Here is a 17,671-nt window from a genome sequence, read left to right on the forward strand (position 1 = left end):
GATGAAGTCAGGTTAAAGTGGTAGAACTGATACTGAATTAGGGAGCCTAAAATTAAATCAGGACTTTTTCTATGACAAATATCATAAAGGGAAGTACAAAAGAATATAGCACCATATTGGGGATGGATAGAGAGAGTGGCAGAGTGAAAGCTAATGCTAAGCGTTTATGCCTGAAAACTGAGCTCATATTGCTGTCTAACAAAATTTTGATCTTTATTGAGGATGAAATTTGAGTGTAAATGGTCAGTTTGATTTGGAAATTTTGTCTATCATCCAATATACTGTCACATGTGTACAAAACACCCTACATTTCCTTTTTATTTTCTATCAAGTTAAATAAATGTTATGTGAACACATGTTATGTGCTGAATAATGCGGAGAATTCAGAAAAGGGTAAAATAGCCTATGAACTTTAAGATACAATATTGGGTGGATACACACATAAATGTGTGCATTTGCCATATAGCCTAGTTAATGTCATATGAGATTTCTGTATCAGTTGTTATAGGAATGATGAGGTTGGAGCTATTGATTCTGTCTGGGGGGGCCATCCAAAAAGAGCTGGCATTTGTATAGAGAATTCATATCTTTTATATATTTATCATTTGGATACTAATTACATTTGACAAAATTATTAATAAGAACAATTACCCCTTGCCTCAAAGAAATAAAATACTGTTTTCTATATTTACTAATACTAAGTATCAAACTGCTCATTCTTCCCATCATTGCTGTGGGTTATGGCCTTGAAAATGATAGGCAACTTTTAAAAACAAGTGATATTATAGAGGTACATGATACTGCATGTAGTTAAGCAAACTCAACTAATTAGATGACATAAACAACTCCTGATTGAAAAATATATAGAAACCACTGAAACCTTCCAAGGGAAGTCATAACACTTTATTAGAGATTCACAACATATTTATGGTTGTTACTAGTAGCACTATAATGCGAAACATCACCATGAAATGATTCTTGTCACCTTTACAGTACCATTACCATCTTCATATGTCATTTACAGACTTATGTAAGAAATCTAGCTATTAAGTGTCTTTCTTGCATGCTCTGTATAAGAATACACACACAGTACCCAAATATTTATATATTTGAAAAAATATCTGAAGCTTTTAAGTGGAATCATTTTATGAATTTTTTCCATTACCATTATCAGAATGTCTTTGATTTGGATTTTATATGGAAATTATTTTAACAGATTTTTATAATTTCAGAGCAAAATATGATGTTTAATGTAAGAATGATAGTTTAAATGGCAGAGGCGCATACATATCTCTGTCATTTGTTATCTTCTGAGGTGTTAGAGGTGGAATAAAGTATAAAAGTTTCAGTTTTCAGATACATTCTGCTAAGTCAGTGGATGACATTTTAACATGTTATAGTCAGAAAGCCGAATTATATGGATGTGTATGATAATATAAGTCTTTGTAAAGTTTTAAGAGTTGTGTAGCAATTCAAATATTATCTATAAGTCATTTTCTATAATGTCAGATAATTTTTGTTCCTTTATAGGTACATCTAAACACACACCAACTTTGTGTTCTTTGATTAGTCACATATCACTGGAGATCAAAATTAAGATTCCATTTTTGTCTGCATCTTTCTGACATTTGGCTCTTTAACATCTGAATGCTTCTATTATTTAACTGAAAATTCAATCTTAAATTGAAGATGTAAAGCCAGATACAATAGGCAAAAGACTGAACTACTTGATATGCCTCTAGAAATAGAGGCATGAAGATAATTAATTATCCTAAGAGGTGGAAAAGTCAAAAATATAAGTAGACTCAAGAAGGACTCAGATACATTTGAGGGTGAGAGATCAATGATGACTTATCAACACATATTCAGGGTTTTGTCCACAGCCATCAAGTATATTATAATGTGTAGTGTAACAAAGGGTGTCTTATTAAATTTGCTCAGATGAACTACTAGTTGTTCCTGGAGAGTGCACTTGGGAAAATTATGGGACAGGTTGTGACTACGATAGGAATGGGGCCAGGATTAATAAAAATGCCTGCTATGGATGGATGTGGCCTAGTGCTAGCATGGATGCAAGTATTTTGCTACTGTGGATTTACATAATGGGCATCTCTTAACTTTGCCATTCAGTGTCAAACACTTTTCCCTTGGCACACAGCATGCAGATTCTTCCGTGGCCACCAACTCATCCACCAATTTTAATTCATGAATTTTACGTAGAGTACTCTGGCTCCGAACTCCAGGAACAGATAAGGATCACGGGCTTGTTAAAACATAAATTATTCCCTCTGGCACTAGGTATTGGATTCAGGGAAGAGCGATTGACCTACTCAATGACGTAAGACTTAGATTTTTGCCGGATCTTTTAAAAGAGAAGGCTTATTGTGTGTTTGGCTAACGTGAACTTATTAGAACATAAGCCTATCACTACAAAAAAAGATCCAGAGAATCCTAGAATAAAGTCAGGTGGTAAGAGGGGTGAGAAGTGGAACAAAACTAATTCCTGATTGCATAAATTAAAATAAGCTAAACACAAAGGTAGATACCCCTATAAATCTCACTTATTTGAGCACATAAATTCAATTTGACATAGGTCAGTTTGAGTCGGATTTTCCATCACTTGCAAAACAGTCCTAATATAACTGACATGTCTCATCTGTTTGATCACAACCAGCGTCAGTACCAGTATTTGTGTTCATTACATACCAGATAGCTGTTGCTTTAACAGTGTCCTGAATATGTACCAGACTGCGGCAAAATTTGATAGGTGTATATATTCACAATTTCACGAGCAAAGGAGAGGTGAACATTCATTTGGTGTTAGAGGATGAGGCCCCAAATACATTCATAAGACAGCACAGTCATGCCCAAAGAAGAAGCCAGTACAAAAAGTGGCTGGGCCAAGTGCATTCCCTTGTAAATTGTCTGGTTTGGCTTCCTTCCAAATCCACAGATGCTCTTAAATTGTCTCCATTCAAATTGTATATATTTTGGAATGCTAACAGTTAGTAACCCCGCTCCTCTTAGCAGGAAATAAGTTAATAGCCATCAGAGAGGCAGCTGGAACTGGAGCAGAATTAGAGGGGTGAAGGAATACTGATATATGTCTTGTCTTTGAGGGAGCGTGAGAAGTTCATGCTGATAGAATGTTTAATGATGTCCACAATATGTTGTCTAATCATAGGTGGCTATAGTTCTGTCATGCTATATTTTCACTTTTGTGGACTATGATGAGCAGATCTTAGATTTCCAGTCCTTGTTTTATACCAAGACACACAATTAGCATATATTTATTTAATGGAATGCAGGACTACATTACTGAGAAACTATTCATGTGTATATCCAGGCACATATATGTGCTAACTTTCTGCTGTGGATTTACAAGGAACAAATGAATACATATTCTTTTCCACCTAATACTTTTCTTCTCTGTACTCTCCAACCCAACAGGGTGTGATAAGTATCTGTGTGTCTGTATGTGTAAATATGTGGGTTTCAAAAAGAATGAGGAGAATTTGCTAAGTTGGGGTGTGCGAGAGGCTGGAGGAGGACACACCCAGAGACAATTTTTGGACATTTTACGTTTGAAGTCCCTTAAAAGGAGTAGATTAGATTATGCTCAAACGCCATACCCAGTAGGATGAGGATGGCTGTATCCAAATCTATAAATACTTGTTCTTATGTACTAGTACCTTTAGAATGGAGGTGAAGGTAAGCAAGAGATAAGACTAAGTACTTAGAATACCTAAGTAAGAGTAAAAGAAAAAGAATCCAAGCCAATAGTCAGCTGATTCTGAGCCATACGCTGGTATCAATGTGTGAAGAGCACTCCTACCTCAGAAATGCCCAGAGCTGTCACTGCATGTCCACAGGTTATTTCTGTCTCTGATCCTTTGTCTCAAAACACATTCTTGAGGAAAAGACAACAAAAGAGCAACTCCAAGGAACAAGAATATCGTCGCCACACGCTTAACTAATTCCACATAAAGAGGTATGGACATCAGTTTCAGCGAAGACTGAAAGTTTGAAAGTGGGGCTCCTGCTATGTGCATCTCCCTCCCCACTTCTTCCTTCTCCAAGCAGATTAGCAGCAAACAGAAATGTCTCAACTGTTTACTCTTTGATCTGTATTTCTACATTTGCTAGGCTGCCTGGCGGAGTTTTGTTTTGTTTTGTTTTCAAATTCAGATTTCTAGGTTCCTTGTGTATTATTTTGATTCAGGAAATACAGTTGGGCATTTGAGCATCTGCATTTTTAACAAACATCTTAGGTGAAGTTACTGGACAGACAGGTTTACTGACTGAATGAATACATGGAATTCTAGGAAAAACAAACATAAAAATGTAGACTCTTCTAATTAATAAGCCAGCTGGAAATTGAGAGAATGAAGTATATCTTATTTGAAGGGGTCAGAAAAAATAAAGGGAACCTTTTTTTTTAACAGCAGGTTTTTAAAAGTTTGTTGTTTTTAGAAAAGAATATGGTTCCTCACTTAGGATTACATTTCATTCTATCAATATGCTTACAGATGCATGTTTTTAAATTCAGCAGTTTTCACTTTTCCAAATTGTATAAATTCCAGTTAAAAAATCGCAATCACAATAGGCAAAAAATGATTGGATTAATTTGGGTATGTTTATATCAAAGGTCCATTAGTTTTTAATTCTTTTCATCTCTGATATTTTATATCACAGTTAGAAAAGGCCATAATTTTAATGTGTGCACTACTGAGATCATCACTGAGCCTGTTTTTGTTTGTTTTGTTTAGTTGTTCTGTTTAGGAGCTATGAATCTATAGGTTCTGCTCTGGATAATACTGACACTACTGCTCAAAGAATTCGCAGATTTCACTCTATTGTTTCTTTACTTCATAGTCAACTCACAAGGTTGGTTCAAATGAACTGGGAGAATAATGAAGACTCTCCTATTGATTTATCATTCTGGTAAGTCTATCACAAGAGACAAAGATTAAAAGCCCCTGTACTATGAGGCTGATGAAAGATAGCTTCCTCTATTTCTTTGTGATAAGTTACTTCCTTCTGGTTTCTATAAAATTATGGGGTATCTTCTTCTCATGAACATCTCTGTGTTTATTAAACGACAAAAATTAAATCTATAATATAGTCATAAAATCTCAGATGCAAGCTATATATCTCTAAGTGAAGCCACAGGTATAATAAAAAATTCAACCATTTTTTGAAATTAAATTTTTGTCATGTACGTTTCTTTTTTGTTCCACATTGAGTCTTTTCATCAGTTGATTAAAGCAGGCTTTAAATGGGATTAAAATCCTACGTCCATGTGCCCTATAGAATTTTACAGTTGAGAAACACTCGCATAAAAATAGATGTTTAAAAGCAAATAGCTCTGTATCACCTGACCCCAACTACAAAATCAGCTTGAATTAAATCTGTTTATTGCTAAGTAATTAACAATTACAGGAGAACATTCACACTTCCACGGGCAGGTGGTCAAGGCTGCCCTGGGCAGCGGCCTCAACCCCCCGGGACACCGCAGGGTATAAATTTCCCCTCGGGAGACGCCCGCGCTCCACAGTGAGGTAAATGCTGAGCGCAGGCAGGGTGCCCCGCGGCTCCAGTGAGGTAGAGGGAGGGCCAAATTTGGCCTCACTGAGAAAAAGAGAAAAGAAAAAAACCAAAACAAAACAGAAAAAGAAACCACTTAACACAAACCTGAAACACCTGGAGCTGGTAAGCAGCAACCACAAAAAGACGTTGCTGGGGCGTGGAGCGCGACGGAGAGCGCCAAGATGGTGGCGGCCCGCCCGCAGGCCTGTAGCTGTGTGCCCGGCCGCTTGCCTGCCCCGCAGGCCGGAGCTCCAAGACCGGCTAAGGAGCCTCCTTCCCGCGAAGTCTGCACACCTCTCCGTTGACTGCCTAGGCCCAGGGCCCTGGGAAGGGTGAGTCCGGGTGCGAGCCCTTTACGAGCGTGTCTCTGGGTCCACGCAGCATTGTGGGTCTCCTGGGCGTCAGCCCCTGTTGTTTATCAAAGCCGGGTGTTTTGAGTGCTCCCCTCTCATTTACAGGTCTTAAAAGTTGGGGTGCTCAATGTGGGTTCAGGCTCTGCTGTTGAATTCCCTCCCGATTTGGTGTCACTGTGCCAGGGGGGAGGTTTAGGGCGAGTTCGGGGAGCTGCTTGGAGGTGGGCCTTCTTTCGTTCGTTGGCGTGTAAAAGGCAGTCAGCGGGTTTTCCCAAGGACCTTGCTCCGTGGGTAGCTGATGCACATTTGGTGTGTGTGTGGCAGGAGCCGAGTTCAGGATCCTCCTTGTTGCTATCTGGAAACCCTCCTTAATGTTTAAAGTCTTCCAACCATAAATTTCTTCATTTTTTGAATTTTGTTGTTTCAAGAATTGTGTATAAATTGAATCCCACAGTATGTAATCTTTTTTTTTTTTACTTTTTTTTTAAATTTTTATTTCTGAGAGAGAGAGACAGCGTGAGCAGGGAAGGGTCAGAGAGAGAGGGAGACACAGAATCTGAAACAGGCTCCAGGCTCTGAGCTGGCTGTCAGCACAGAGCCTGAGGTGGGGCCCGAACCCACGAACCATGAGATCATGACCCGAGCCGAAGTCAGACACTTAACCAACTGATCCACCCAGGCGCCCCTGTAATCTTTTGAGATTGGCTTTTGCCTCTAAGTGTAATTCCCTGGGAATCTGTCAAGTCGCTGTGTCCATCTAGAGCTTGCCCTTTTTATTACTCCATAGTATTCGGTGTTCAGAATATGCCACAGTTGAACACTTTACCCATTGCTGGAGGCAAGATTATTTCCAGCTTTTGACTATTACAATAAAAGCTACACTAAACACTTATGTACAAGTTTTGTGTGCAAAAGTTTTTATTTCTCTAAGCTAAATGCCCAAGAGAGTACATTTCCTGGGTCATAATGGCAAGCATACCTGTATGCGCTTATCCCAGGTGGCCCCCACTCCCACCCACGGGAAGGTGAACATAGTTTCTCTCCATCATCGCCATCATTTGATTTTTGTCACTATTTAATTTTAGCCATTAAGATAGATACGTTGTTATATTTTTATTTTCATTTTCATTCTTATTTCCCTCATGAAAAATACTTTCGGACCTCCCTTCTATTGGTCATTTCCCCCTTGGATGTACATTTCTGTGAAATGCTATTTGCCAGTCTTCTAACTGGATTTCCTTTTTTTTTTTCCCCAGTAGAGTATGGAGAATTCTTTTTTTTTTTTTTTTAAAGTTTATTTATGGGGCGCCTGGGTGGCTTAGTCCGTTGAGCGTCCGACTTTCGCTTAGGTCATGATCTCGCGGTTCGTGGGTTCGAGCCCCGCGTGGGGCTCTGTGCTGACTGCCAGCTCAGAGCCTGGAGCTTGTTTCAGAGTCTGTGTCTCCCTCTCTCTCTGACCCTCCCTTGCTCACGCTGTCTCTCTCTCTCTCTCCTAGAAATAAAAAATATTTTAAAAAAAGTTTATTTATTTATTGTGAGAGAGACAGAGTGAGATAGTGCGAGTGGGGGAGGGGCAGAGAGCGGGAGAGAGAGAATCCCAAGCAGTAGCGCAGAGCCTGATGCAGTGCTTGAACTCATGAGATAATATCAGATATTTAACCGACTGAGCTTGGAAAATTCTTTATATTTTCTAGATACCAATTTTTTTTGTGTGTGTGGACATGTGGTTTAGACACATTGGCTCCCAGTCAGCTTGTATTTTATCCTCAACAGAGCATTTCAGAGCAGAAGTTTTCAATTGTGATGAAGTGTAATTTATATTTTTTTCATTTTATAGTTGGTGCTTTTGGTGTAAGTTCAGGAAACCATTCCCAAAGAATTTCTCCTATGGATTTTTCCTAAAAATGTTATTGTTTTATATTTTACATTTATGAGCATGATTTATGGCCTCATTACTGCCAGCTAAAGCTAAAAGTTCAGGCTCCCCACACAGTCTCCACTGACACGAAAGATGGGATAGGACTTGTTACTAACTGACTAAACCCATTTTCTGACTCCATACTTAGCCTTCTCTGGTTATCTTAGGAGAGAACCTTGAGCTTGTGATGATTAGCTAAAACCTGGCAATTGTGGAAGTCTCAGCTTTCGCTGACACAAGTAGGTTGGGGCCACAGATTAGTGTTTGGCCAAAATAGAGCAGTTCTTTTCTGTTCTAAATCCATACTGACTTTTTTCTGGTCTTCTGGCTAGAGAGAAGAAACTTTTGCTGTATCTTTTTCAGTGTGCCATTTATTGTTTCCAGGTTACTGTCTTCTCCAGCAACATGTCTGAGATACGTGAGGCAAAACATAAACACCTAGGGAACTCACCTCTGTGCTGTTCCTTGGGTTCAAAAGTCCCCAGCCAATTTGCCTCTACATGTTTCAGAGTCTACTTAATATTGTCTTATTTATAGTATCAAGGGCTTTTAGTTGTATTTAGTGGTATGAGTAGAGAAACGTTTATCTATGTTCTTGGAAGCCGAGGTCTGTTTTATATTTTAAAACTACTCAGTGATATATCACACTATTAAAATGTTTTTAATTGATTTTTAATATCAGTTATAACAAAAGATACTCAGTCATTCTGTGTTCTTCACAAATCCTATTTTATGTATTCATGTATTTTTAAAATAGTTGAATCAATACTCAATCTCCTAGAAACTTTTAATGCTGAGGAAATCTGTGATTCAATGAAATGTTTTTAGAAAACATGTTTACTTGTTCTTTGGTTGTCCTTGTGAGAATAATAAACTACATGCAACTGCATACTGACTTATACCAGTGATTTATATAGCAGTTTTTGAAATGTATCTTTAAAGTCATAGTTTAAGTTTTCCATAAGCCTTAATAGATTTTAAATTATAATGATTTATTTCAGTATCATCATAAATGTATTTATCTAATATTATGGTTATTCTTTCTTTCTTAATAATGAATTGGTGCATATCTGGACTGTATCCAATGCCTCTTGAGGAGCTAATTCTGTTTTTTTCTGGATGAGGATCTTTAACTTAGTGAGCAAAACTTTACATAATAATAGATGGATTTTATTTTAATTTCAGCTTAGTTCCAAGTATACTTTTTCAATCATTTTTAATTCCAGCTTGCAGTCTTTGACAGTTCAATATACTTTGTAAAAATAACTACCGGTCTTGAAATCCAATTATATAAGACATGCGGTGTCTTTTACACATCTCAAAGTAATTTCTAGACCCATTACAAGTATTTCAAACACAGAGTTTTTCTGTGCCTGATCAGGACCTCTTGCTTGACCTGTCTTCTAAGCAGCAATTAATCTTTATTGGTAATTTTGACGTGAATGTTTAATCAGAAAATCAAACCAAGGAAGCTTCTGGGGAATTCAATTCTAAAGCTTCTTTAGAATTCAAGACTCTGCTACTCCTACTGCTACCTGTGTGGAAGATCACTACCATAATGAAACAGAGAAGGATATCAGACATAACCAAACCTAGAAGGAATGAGGAGAAATTTTTAAAATATTACAATTGCAGTTATATAGCATTTTTGTTAATTCTGTGGAAAAAGAAGAATGTGTTGGGGGAAAAGCATATGGACAAAAGGAGGAATAGAGGTGCTGTGAATCGAAATAGTTAATACCATGATGTCAATTACATTTCTGTCATATCATCTGGGTCTGGAGTTCTTTCTCGTCTAGCAGGAAAGCAGGATGCAGGATTAAAACGTGAGAGTTGCCTAATGTCAAGAAGACAAGAGCCCTGATTAAGGGTCCTTGCTCTGCTTATATTAGGATCAGAAGGCTTAAAAACATGGTGATGGATGTGCACAAAGAGACAGTGAAACTGTCAACATTAACTCATGGGTCTGAAGGAAAGGGGGTTTTGAAGATAGGTGGGGTTAGGGGTTTCGGTTAATACAAAACACAATCCTGGCTCCAGGTGGCTGGAAGGCTGTTTATAGCAGACACGAGGCACCACCTCCATTTACCTACATTGGTTAAGGGAACAAGAAAGACATGCTACCTCAGGGTCCACAAGCCACCTTTCTTTTGTTAATTAGCTCCACTCTGGGCAACTGTTTACCTAATTTGGTCTTTCCTTCTTGTGAAAGCAGCTTTCTACTAGAGTACTAAACTGGGGGGCATTTCCACCCTGAATACCTAATCTTGTTTACCTCATATACCTTTGTTCTATATTGGGGCCTTTGCTCTGCCTTCTCTATACCTATGTACCTAATCTTGTTGACCAAAACTTGGGTGTGAGCATCCTATGGCTTTCTAATTATTTATGCCTTGTTAACCCATCTTTGCAAGCCCAGGGAATTCCTAAGCTTATTCCCCACACATTTCCACACATTTGCCAGAACTATTTGGGTCATTATATTAATGTGCCCTTTTGTTTCACAAACTTTTATAGTGCATGTACAACTATTGTTAGGCAAGATAATTCTATTTTTAGGAGATTATTAATCTTGTGACCTCTGTGGTAAAAGAGACTTCTCAAGAGCCTTTTAGGGTGATGGAATTCTCAATAAATTAGAAATTGCTAGAAATTAACATTTGTAAGAAAACACTTTTTTTTTTCAGTTGCAATTTTATTTTATTTTATTTATTTATTTTTTTTTACAAATAGTTTATTGTCAAATTAGTTTCCACATAACACTCAGTGCTCATCCCCACAAGTGTCCTCCTCCATGCCCATCCCTCCTCCCCCCCACATCCATCAGTCCTCAGTTTTTGTCAGCATTCAAGAGTCTCTCATGGTTTGCCTCTCTCCCTTTCCCCCACCATTTCCGCCCTTCTTCTCCCCCTTGTTCCTCAGTTAAGTTCCTCCTAATCCTTTTATACGTGCAAACATATGGTATTTGTCCTTCTCTGCCTGACTTATTTCACTCAGCATAACACCCTCAAGGTCCATCCATGTTGCTACACATGGCCAGATTTCATTGTTTCTCATTGCCATGTAGTATTCCATGGTATAGATAAACCACATCTTCTTGATCCATTCATCTGTTGATGGACACTTAGGTTCTTTCCATGTTTTAGCTATTGTGGAGAGTGCTGCTGTGAACATTGGGGTACATGTGCTCCTATGCATCAGCAAGAAAACACTTTTTATAAGATTTAAAGTTAAGATTGTACAAAAAAATGTGGCAACATCCAGAATATACAAAGAAATCTTTAAACATTAAGAAAACCAGCAACCCAATTTTAAAAAAAGAACAAAAGATCTGAACAGACACCTTAAAAGTAGCTATATAGATGGCAAATAATTATGTGAAAAGAGGGGTGCCTCAGTTGAGTGTCTGACTCTTGATTTTGGCTCAGGTTCTGACCCCAGAGTTAGGGGATCAGGCCCTGCATCCTGGTCTGAGAATGAAGCCTGCTTAAGATTCTCTTTCTCTGCCCTACTCTGCCACTCCCACACTCATTCTCTCTCTCTAAAAGAAACAAGAAAGTGAAAAGATACTAAGCATTAATGATCATTAGGAAATAGAAAATTAAAACACCAGCGAGATAACACTATATATGCTAGTGTTAGATTAGTTTGTTTAGATTGGCTAAAACAAAAAGCGCCAATGTCAGTTTCTGGTCGGTGTTGAACAACAGCAGGGCTCTTTTGGTGTTGAGTGGCAGAATGGTACAGCCACTTTTGAAGATAGTATGGTAGTATCTAACAAAGCTAAATGTAGTATTAAAATACAACCCAACAGTCATTTTATAAATATATGCCCAATGGTTTTAAAAACTATCTCTAGACAAAAATATACACATGAATGTTTGTAACCGTTTTTTTTTTAATAATCACCCAAAACCGGAAGCAACCAAATATCTGTCAGTAGGTAAATGCATAAACTAATTGTGGTAAATTAATAAAATAAAATATTAACAATAAAAATGAGTTATTACATGATGAACATTTTTAGATGGATAATAGGATAAAATAAGCGACTCTGTAGAGGCTTGATACTGAATGATTCCATTGTTTGCCATTTTGGAAATACAAAATCAATAGAGACAGGAAAAATCTCAGTGATTACCAGTGGGTCAGGAAGGGAAGACAAGGGTTGAATAGGTGAAGTGGAGGGAGAGGGATTTTTAGAATGATGAAGATATTCTATTTGCTACTATACTTTTGGATATAAGACCTTATTCATTTAAAACTGTTGAACTTTGCAGCACAAAGGGTAAACCTTATTTAATGCACATTTTATAAAGGGGTGCATGGGTGACTCAGTCAATTGAGCGTCTGACTTCAGCTCAGGTGGGTTTGAGCCCCGTGTCAGGTTGCCTGTTTCAGATTCTGTGTCTCCCTCTCTCTCTGACCCTCCCCTGTTCATGCTGTCTGCCTCTCTCTCTCTTTCTCAGAAATAAACAAAAAGAAAACATTAAAAAATTTAAAAAAATTATTTATGAGCTTATGAGAATCACAGAATGGAGTGCATAATAGGAAAACAGTCTAACTGTGCTATAAATGTATGAAACAACCTGGGGGATGAGGTGTTGATTTTAAAACTTTGGAAACAAATTGAGGCTGAAATGCAAGAAAATGAACATAGGCTATACTCTACTGATATTTTTTCTTATGAGAGTGTCAATAATTCTGATACTTCTACATGTGCACAGTGAAATTGAACTATAACAACTATAACAAATGATGGCACATAAAAGACCAGTTTCCTAACTGTTGAAGTAGAAATTTGCAGATAAACGTATTAAGCAAGCTAGAACGATGCATGTGGCAATGGATTAGAATCCAAGATCACACTAAATTTGTAGTTAGATTAATATCTATCTACTGACAGTTATATTTGTCGATGTATATGGCTTAGTACACCTGCATGTATTTCCTTATTCTGTCAACTGAAAATAACTTAAAAGTGACACCTGAGTAGCACCTAGCATACTTAGCACCCAAATCTTGGTTTCTAATACCATTATCCAGTGAAATGAGTTGGGGATCCTTGGAGAAATGTCTGATTCTAAGAGAGAAGCAGGGAATATAAGAGGAGACTGCAGCATTGTACAGTAAAGAAAGGAAGGATGTGCTAAAAAAAAACAAAGAAAGGAAAAAAAACAGTGAGGAGGTAGGTCAGTGGAATATAGGAAACAACTGAATGAAACTCCCAATGGTCAAAACAGGAATAATCTAACAAAAAAATAAATAAACTAGTACTGATTTGTAACCAAAAGTATCAAATACATATCTGTGAGTCCATGCTGATGTAAAGAAATGAATGAATGAATAAATAAAGAGGTGAGACCTTAAGAATTCGAAAGAATATATGTAGGTACTTTACCCATGAGGAAGTGGAGTATCGCTCACCACTTGTTACATGTGGACTGTGCATAGCAACTTCAAAAGAAGACCATATGGAAAAGGGTTGGAGATAGAGTAACTTTACAGTAGATAAATCTGATAATCACTACCTCAGTTAGGTAATCATTAATATAAACAATGATGTAACATTATTATTTATTCCTAATATGTGTCGTTTCCTTCCTTGAATCCCATAACCTCATGTTGGTAATGAAGAACATATCAGAAAACTCTCAATAGAAACACATTGTACAAAATATCTGATCAGTAGCCCTCAGTACTTAACAGTCTTCAACAACAAGGAAAGTCACAGAAACTGATATAGTCAAGTCTAAAGAGACATGACAACTAGTTGGAATGTGGTACCTTGGCTAGGATTCTGGAAGAGAAAAAGGACATTAGGGAAAAATACTGCAATCTGAGTAACAATATATAATATCAATGTATTTTAAACTAGTAATTTGCTAAATGCATCAGTCTGTGAGACATTTAGGAGAATGAGTAATTAAGAAGATAGTTGTTGATGGGATTAATTAATGTTCAGAAGAAAGATAATAAAAATGGCAAGTGACTAATCATCAATTAAAAGCTTAGACTAAACGCCAGTGGACCTTCTTGGGGTCCTATAAAGAGAACACAGCATCTCTGTAGCTTGAGATCAAGAAAGGTTGAGAGTCAGGTCCAGAACTAACAATAAATGTAAAAGAGTTTCAAGAAACTTTATATGCTCAATCTGGACAGGTTTGCAGTGGTCAGGAAAGCACTCTCATTAGGGAAGAAAGGACTGCTGTGCATGAGATACGGATGTGTGGGTGTATACACCTGAAAGTCTTTTTAAAAATTTTTTTTAATGTTTACTTATTTTTGAGAGAGAGAGCAGAGCAGGAGCAGGGGAGGGGCAGAGAGAGGAGACACAGAATTGGAAGCAGGCTTCAGGCTCTGTGCTGGAGAGCCCTATGCGGGGCTTGAACCCACAAACTGTGAGATCATGACCTGAGCTGAAGACAGGCTTAACTGACTAAGCCACCCAGGTACCCCCTGAAAGTCTTTCATATCCATATCACCTTAAATCTCTGAGGAAGCAGAAGTGGCCTACTCCTCCTTGGTAAGCCTAGTGCTTTTCCTAGCTTGAAGATGATAGAGGAGTTTGTGGCAACAGGCAGCATTAATCTTTCATGATCTGTTTCCATCTCTTCTCGTGGACTGATGGACCAGTAATTTGGTCTATCCTCCATGCAGTCTTCTCTCAAGAAATTTATGAGCATATATGGACGTCAAGATAAATAAGAATCTAAGGACCATGTATTGAGCCAGGCAGCACTGTTTATGTAGATTTATCTATTTATCACGTGAAGAGTAACCAGGATTGTCGCAGTGGAGTAGAGAATGTGAGCTCAGTCATGCTCTAATCTACCCTTCTAAGTGTTAATGGGTCTTTTGAGCTGAGGTGTTCATGTTCACTTACTTAGTCCTCTATTCCACCTTTTCCTCATGCAAAAGGACTGGTATATCAGAAATTCTACTCAGGAATTGTGAGACCACTGCTATAAAGGTATCATCCATGCTGTATTGACCAAACCTGATGCTGCTTGAAATGTTTTGTCATGAGCTTATTTTAAGTCTCAGCCCTTTAGCTGATACTTGATCAAATGGACATTGCAGTGCTTCAATCCAGAAATGATTGAGAAAATAATTTTTTAGCATTTTGTGTGATTTTTTTTTTTTTGATAACTTGATTAAGGTTAGGAATTCTTTCCATCAAAAAATTTCAAATGCACACATGCATGTGAAATGTGTGCCAGTTCAAGGTTACAAATGAACATCAAGTAAAAATTATTGACTTAGGGTGACTAAGCTTTAAATGTAGTTAATATCTCAAATTCATATATGAACTTTTGAAAGCTTATTCATAGAATATCAGAGATATACCAGAATAGATATATTGGGGCACATGCTGATATTCTTTTATTTTGAGGAAGTGTTTGAGCTGTGCATTTTGTTCCTGAGATATTAAAAAGGTGATAATGTCACTGTACTACTGCCAGAAAAGAGGATTTACTTAATTGGACAATAAGATAATATGATTAGTATAATTTTCCAGAAAGGCAAGAGTTTTCCATTTAAGGTTCATTTCCCACACCAAACTTACACATTTGAATGAGGGCTAATAAAGAAGAGAATAAAAATGAAATATGATGAAAATTTGTAGCAGTCTGTTAAAAAGAAAGGCATTTGTCATACTGAATTACCAGTTGCTTGATTTTATTATTTTAAGACCCCCAAAGCATTATAGTTCACCAGCTTGTGCCTTGACAATATACTCACTGCAGTAAATTTTTCATTGTAAAGGCATTTTATAAAGAACTTGACCCATATCATTATATGATGTCTTTTCTTAATAATTTAACAAACATTGACTTCCTGGTGTGAAGTGAGCCAATTAAAGTCATTTTAAAAATGCATAAGTTTCTCTAGGTTGCTTTCAATTTTAAATAAGAGCAGTATATAATATCCTGCAGCTTAGTTTTTCTATTTGAAAATACAGCTAATCTCTCCACAGTTACTGTTCTCTATCACATATCTCAATTGTATTATCATTTCAAGTCTTCTATGATCTTGCTTTCTAAGTTGGTTTACTAAAAAGATAAGTCATTCTGAAGAATTCCATCTTCCAGTCAACTTGAAAAGCTCTGATCAAATTTACTTGTGGCTTTTATTCTTTCTTCCTTTCTATTATATAAATGGGGGAACATAAACAACATTAGAAGAAATATTCATCTTTAACTTAGTGGGTATAATGTGAAAGAATATTCCAGCTTCAGGAGATTTCAGAGATTGACATCGGACTTGGGAATAAAAGTATCCAAAAAAACTGGGAAAAAATACATCTGAAAGGAAGAGTCAGTTGATAAGTGTGGCCTAGTACTCAAACTCTGCTCCTAGAAGGGACATTCAAATTTTTACTAGGGGTGCTTGTTTTGCAGTCCATATACCAAAGTTGGAATGATACAGAGAAGGTTAGCATGGCCAGTGTGTAAAGATAATATATAAATTCATGATGTGTTCCATATTAAGTTTTTTTGTTTTGTTTTATAAGGACAATGAAAATCTGAAGGGCACCTAACCTTTGAGACCTGCCTAAATCCTGGGAACCTTAAAAGCTGATGTGTTAAATCTCAAAAGCTCAGGCGTCTAATTGTATCCTTTCTTCCACTGAAAATCTATTAGTAGAGAAAGAATGATGAGTATCAGCATACCTAATTCTCCGTAGGTATTTTTCTGGTTCTGCTTCCTTCCTGGAGCTGAATGGGAAGAAAAAAAAAAGGTGGGGGGCTCAGTCACATGGTCTAGCCAAAATGTGGTTAAGTTTAGGCAGTAAGTTTTTGGATTTGAATAATGAAAACTTCAGAATCAAGGTAAGACCCTGTTGTCTTTTTTATATCAGCTTCTGCAATGTTTGAAAAAAGCAAGTACAGTATTTTGCTAAAATTAGAAGCTCCTGTGATTCATTTCCAATGACATAGGAAAGAGCAATTCAGCAGAACCATCCAGACTGGAAAAGAGTCCCTGATGAGCAGGGAACAGAGGCAAGCTTTGCCCTTAAATGCATGCTTCCTGTTACTGTGTAAATTGGGTCACCTAATAACATCTAACACTGATTCGCCTCTTGTTTAACTTTCAGTGAACCTGTGTCTGTGTCTTGAGAAGCAGCTGGGATTTATTTGTAAATATAGGAAATGTAGTTTTACCCTGTTGGCTGTAGGAACTTCTGCTATGCTACTTCTTGATAGAAATTAAAACACTGATAGGAAAAGACAGAACTATTTCTCTCCCTTCACTATAGAGCACAGCAGAGCCACAGGAATGCAGAGACTTCAGGGAGCCTTTGCCAGAAACTAAGTACAGGCAGCGGTGTAGCAGAAGAGATGCTTGGCAGAGGGACCTGGATGAGCCCGTAGTGCCTAAGGAAGTAGCATTATTGAGCCTAAATAGTGAGACTTCTATGGATGAAGTGAATTGAGAAACAGTAATAATATCTTGCAGAAGTATCTGTGTCTTTCATGAACTGCAGCATCTAGTGAAAGTAACACAGGTGTCCAGCAGTAGAGATGGTAGTAATCAGAGAGTGTGGTGGTATGCTACAATCTGAAAAGCAGAGGTCAACTGAAGCAGAAATTAGGGTGGGGAGAATATATATCACTACCACCACCAATAATAGTAAAGATTCAGTATTAAAATTAGAGAGAATATGTTAAGGTTTTGGTGGCACGGGCTCCATAGTGTGCTACTTCTGACTGCTTCCCCAAAGTACAGTTCCCTTTCTCAGTTGCATCTTTCTTAAGTAAAATGAATGCAATGGTACTGTTATTGTTATTATTATCTTAAGAAG

At 37.4% G+C, this 17,671-nt stretch overlaps 1 non-coding gene across 1 annotated transcript; it reads left to right on the forward strand.

The window, feature by feature from the left end:
* The first annotated feature begins 16,250 nt into the window (after positions 1-16,250).
* Positions 16,251-16,356, forward strand: LOC120219783. Its single transcript, XR_005525393.1, has one exon. It is a non-coding gene; the product is annotated as a U6 spliceosomal RNA (small nuclear RNA).
* Positions 16,357-17,671: the final 1,315 nt, after the last annotated feature.

Source organism: Hyaena hyaena, unplaced genomic scaffold, assembly GCF_003009895.1.
Source record: "Hyaena hyaena isolate Hyena2069 unplaced genomic scaffold, ASM300989v1 scaffold_649, whole genome shotgun sequence".
NCBI classification, from domain to species: Eukaryota; Metazoa; Chordata; class Mammalia; order Carnivora; family Hyaenidae; genus Hyaena; species Hyaena hyaena.